Source organism: Eubalaena glacialis, chromosome 9 (assembly GCF_028564815.1).
Source record: "Eubalaena glacialis isolate mEubGla1 chromosome 9, mEubGla1.1.hap2.+ XY, whole genome shotgun sequence".
NCBI lineage: Eukaryota > Metazoa > Chordata > Mammalia > Artiodactyla > Balaenidae > Eubalaena > Eubalaena glacialis.
In genome coordinates, this window is record NC_083724.1 from 114,867,759 (window position 1) to 114,873,073 (window position 5,315).

The 5,315-nt window shown below is 37.0% G+C and overlaps 1 pseudogene; it reads right to left on the reverse strand.

Annotated features, from left to right (window-relative positions):
• Positions 1-4,337: 4,337 nt before the first annotated feature.
• Positions 4,338-4,942, reverse strand: LOC133097544 (ubiquitin domain-containing protein 2-like; annotated as a pseudogene).
• Positions 4,943-5,315: the final 373 nt, after the last annotated feature.

The following is a 5,315-nucleotide window of genomic DNA, read 5'->3' on the forward strand; positions in this document are numbered from 1 at the left end:
CCAAATTCTGTTTTCGAGAGTTTTATTTTTTCATTGCAGTTTAAATGTATTGCATATGTGAAGGAGTGACTGCAGTTTAGAAATTTACTTTGGCATGATAAAGATAGCAACACCACAATCCCTTACTCCCAGTCCCAAAAAGAAAAGTTCATTTGACACTCAAAAGCTATTAAATTGTCTTATTTTTATTTGAAAGAGCTATGGAAACTGTTTCTTCTAATTTAAACTTTTTAAATTAGAAAAATACCAACTTCGCTGTACTTTAATCTGTTAGTGAATTGGGGATATTATTTATGTAAGTATATATGTCTACAATTTATTATAGTTAATAGTTATTTCACTTTCTGTAATATACGATACCTGAAGCTCACATTTATTTAATGTGAGCTTTTTTTTTGAGACTTTTTTTGTTTTGTCTTATTTTCTTAATGTTGTACAGTATTGTATATATTAGGTTATCACAGTCATCTCAGCAGAAAAGTCTTCCATAGATGGACTGTTCTTTCTGAGAATCAGCCCAAGGAGATTCACATTACATGGTCATAGTTGGATAGTATTATTCTGAGCTGTGTGAAGTTGCTGGTTTTGTTGATCAAATGTTAACAATTTCATAATATATATTCAAGAAACAACCAAACAAAGATCCTTTAGAACAGATGTAATGACTTCCCATTTCAACTCTTTTAATCAACCTACCAGAGGCTTTATGAAGGAAACTCAAACTACAGATAACCATAGGTCTATCAAGAAAATTCTGCTTTGTTTTGCTGTTAAATTGCCCAGTTTTCAAAGATGTTTAATCAAAATGACTTCAGTAATTGAAGCAAATATCTTTTGGGAATACGTAAGTTACATACGCCTTTCATTAAATCTGTATGTCGTTTTTAAGCTTTCATTACTGAAATATTGTCATACATCTAAATATCATTTAGAGGCAAAATAACTCCCCTCCCCACCCAATATCTAATATGGACTCAAATTTTGCCAGCTATAGAATTTTATCTTCTTGATAGGCATTCTAAAATAATGAATACTATTATGTAGTCAACAAATTTGCCTTAAAGTGCCATTTAAAGATTTTCTTTATGCGTAGGTTTCAGGTTGTAAGAATTAAAATATATGAGTATAAAAAAGCATATAAAATTAAGAAGCTCCTACACAGGAAATCCCCAATTTTAAATAGAGCTATGTTCTAGAAGGTTGCAGATTGCGTTGTTCCAAAGTCATACTACATCTCCTCATATAAATAATATTTTTGTGAATAATAAGGGTAACAGATAGCCAACAAGAGCTGACCTAGTGCACTCCAGTATTAATCTAGGGGTCTTGGTTTGGCATAAAGTGTTAGTGACTATAGCCCTTTCACCTCTCTTAAAAACAAACAAATACATTGTTGTTAGCACAGATTACTATCAGTTAGTAGAATATTAAGCTTTAAAAGTGGAAATAATTTAGTGTTGGTGGAACTATTTTGAGACAGGAGATATCATTTAAATGACCTAACTTGGGAATCTGCTCCTCTTTCCCTGAACCCATGTGATGACTGAAAGTGCTGTATATTTTCAGTGACCTTGAAGAAAGGAGCTAGTCATTTCTTTTTTATGCGTCATATGAAGTCGGGGCCTTGCTGATCTCATGTTTTTCAGTTCAAAGGCTGTGTCTGGAACATCCTAGATATCCTTCACCCACGCTCTTCTAAGGCTGTCTGTGTTTCAGGCTCTGTCTACCCTACCTTCAGCTAGGCCTGTCTTCCAGCTCTGCTCCTTGATATTAAATTTACAGATGGGCACTGTCCATTCTTGTTTTAAAAAAAAGTCTTTCCTCATTTTACTGTTATCAGCAATGACCACCACCTTCTCTTTTTTTCAAGAGATATAAAGGTAGAAAGGATATTCGTTTTTCATTATTTTCAAAAACTATTATTCTTAAACAGCTGGCACTTAGCAATTTAGTTTTCAAACCCTAATCTGAATTAAGTTGATGAGGTGATTCTAAAATTGATTCTAAAATTTTAATCTTGCTTTATCATATAAACATCTAGTTAGAAACTGTTTATGCTAATAAAGACTTGTATTTTGTGGCATTAGTTCTTCATGTTTCTTTTTTATGTATTTAAAATCGTTCATTCTTTTCCAGATGAGTGGAGAAGTTACTGTTGAGCTCTGTATAGGACAAGTGCGCTTGATTAGAGCATGAAATGTACTTTCACATTAGCTGGATGTGCTTTGCACTCTGCTCTTGTAGATTTATTTTGTTTACAGTAGACTGATGTCAGTTTTTGTAAGTGTTTTTACTTAGCACTTTAACTGTGAGTGTATAAACTGATTTTAAATGTAGTGGTTGTATATTTTGGTTATAAATTGGAAATTTGTAATAAAATTAAATGATTTGTTCTGTATTTTGTCATTAGTACCTGACTGAGTATAGTTTTCTACCTCATCTTCTAGACTCTATTTAACATATTACACTGCTATTTTTATTTTTCTTTATTATATTACCAAATTTACTTAAGAAAAATAGATTTGAACACTTTTTTTCCTCCAGTTGACAACCTTTGAGAGATGTTGCTGTTCAATGTGGCACACAAATTAATAAGGAAACATTGTGATGACGGGGCATTATATTGAAATACCCTCGCATACCTCCACCTCCATGTATAAAAATACTCCTTTGGAATTAATGCTGTTGTCGCCTCTTGAATTTAGATTCAATTGTCAGTAAACCTAAATTAAATGTAGCCACAATCTTTAAAATGATTGCATAAAAAAGAGAGGTAGTTAAAGCTCTCAGAAACATGATATGTTACAATTATAGATATGTGTAATCAGGCTATAGGAAATGCAATACTATTTTAAACATTACATTTAAACTAAATAGCAGTTTCATTTTGCCATTAAAATTAATAATGGTGCTTCACATCCAAAATAGGTGTGGAGGTTTGATTATTTCTCATTTGAGAACAACGTAAATGCCTTCTTGCCTCTACTTTTCCATCTCATGGATTCTCAGGGGTTCAGAGGTCATGTGGTAGCCCCTTTCTCACTTATGGAACCAGCTTTGAAAAGGCTCCAAATTAAATATAATCCTTGGCAGCTTTATTCCAGTCCTAGTACAGAAGAATCAGGTTATCTCACCAAATTTTTCGTCCTCTGATAAAATCTGCAGATGCTTCTTAATTTGCCTTTTTGCTAGGAAAGATGAGAGAGGAAAATTCTCATCCATCACAACTGTAGGTAACAGTGAACTATGGAAAGCACTAAAGTATAAAGCAACGTATCATCATTTGGTCTCACTGCCGATGTTTAATTGATGTCAGTAAATCTTTCACACTAGCAAATTATAAGTTGAAATTTTTTCTAAAAGATTGAAGGTAGCCACAATTCTCCCAGGCACAGATAGAATGGGTTTTCCTTACACCCTTCCTGCAAACTGGGGGAGAAGAGATAATTACTTTATTATCCTACAGTGGGAACAGCTGTACTTGATTCTGTGCATTTCCTGGCCTTTGTATCCACGCATTTGTGGGTACAGTTAGCTCTGAGAAGTTCTAAACAGAGTAGGTAGATCAATGAAGGTATTACATAGTAGTGACCTTCTAAGCCTGGATATGAAACAGCTTCATTATATAGACATTTCAAAATACCTATGCAGCAAGAGGAAAATAGACTTTTCAACTAAGTATCAGTTGGAAGTCAGAGATCTGAATGCACTGACTAAATTATTGCCTAGTGTTCCAGAAAGGTGCCTGCCACCAACGTGCTGGAAGGCACCAAAATTTAGTGTGAATGTAAATAAGGAGCTCAACATATGGGGATAGGGAAAGCAATACTGAAACACAATTTGCTGGTCTCTACTCCTTTATGGCTAAATATTAATCAAGCAAGGAATTAAGACCAGAAAAGAAGCGAACCTCAAGTACTGCTCCTTTCAGTTTCCATTTTAAAAAGCTCAAGTTTTATAACTTATTGATGATTTCCAGAAATTTGATTTATTTTTTAAGAATTCTGTATTGACAGGTGCTTGGTGTGCTGTTCTTCATGAATGCAGTGTTCTATTTACAGTCCAAATCATTTACAGCCATTACATAGTTGTTGGGTATTTTAAAATAAATGGTTATCTATTTCTTAAGTGCCTCTCGAATTAGAAACTGTAATTACATGAGTCTCAAAGGCTGGCTCTTTATGTTTTATTAATTATTTTTGTTGGTCTCCATCACAGATGGAATTTTTCACTGGTAATTCCTCAGAACTGAATCCATTCATATGGAATTCAGAGCAGTGAAAATAAATTTCACACCGTAGAGTAGGAAATGATAACGACAGCAATAAAAAGGAGCAGGAGGGATCTGGGGACAGCCAACAGGACCAGTTCAGTTCTCAACTGGTGTTGGGTTTTGCAAAGGTTGGCTCATTATAACCTGTACAACATAGTCCTTTGCGATCTTCAGGTCTTCCAACTTCATTTTGTCAGTGAGAGGTCTGCCAGAAAAGAACCACCGCTGACTACCCGGTTCCACTCTTTCTGCTTGCATGTAGCCGCCTCTTCATGTGGTACAGTGTGTCTGTGCCGTGGACCACAGGGTTGAGTCCTTGCTGGTGGAACGGTGCAGACGGAGCTGAGATTCATACCCAGAATTGGGTGGTGGCTCAGGAATATCCAGAGTCTCTGTGTTGCTCTTTACCTCTATCATGTTGATTGGTGGTGCCACGCAATAGACTGGAAGCTGGTGCCTATTCCCCAGTTCATCATAGCACTCTGTAAGCGCACCATGTGGTAACGTTATGTTCGCACCATCAGTGATTGCCTGTGCCAGGTTATGATCGTTGCTTTCAAAAGCATGTGCTGCAGCCTTCAAGGCATCCCAAATCTCTTTACAGCCTTCAAAAGCTGGTGCAGTATCCCAAAATTCATCTCTCTTGCTGAGCAGTTGTCCATCTGTCATGGATAATCGCTTTTCCATTTGGGTTTCTCCTTTTTCAAAGGCTGGTCACGACCTGAAGCGACTCAGTCCCAGGGCCGCCCGCCTGACAGGCCTGGCCCCCGCGCCGCCCTCGCCTCTGGCTCGGCCCCGCCAGACCAGGGCTGGCCCATCCCCGGCGGGTCGCAGAGCCCGCTTCACCCCCTCACAGCCCAGCACACCCGCGTCCAGGCGAGTCCAGCCCCGTCGCAGCCTGTCCGCCAGGCCCCATCGGCCCCCGCCCCTACGCTGCTATTTTAAAATTAGGTTTCATATTTTATGTTCTTCTAATTACTAATTTTTTCATTCATAATAACAGGATCCACACTAATCTGGAATATAGAAATATATAAACACA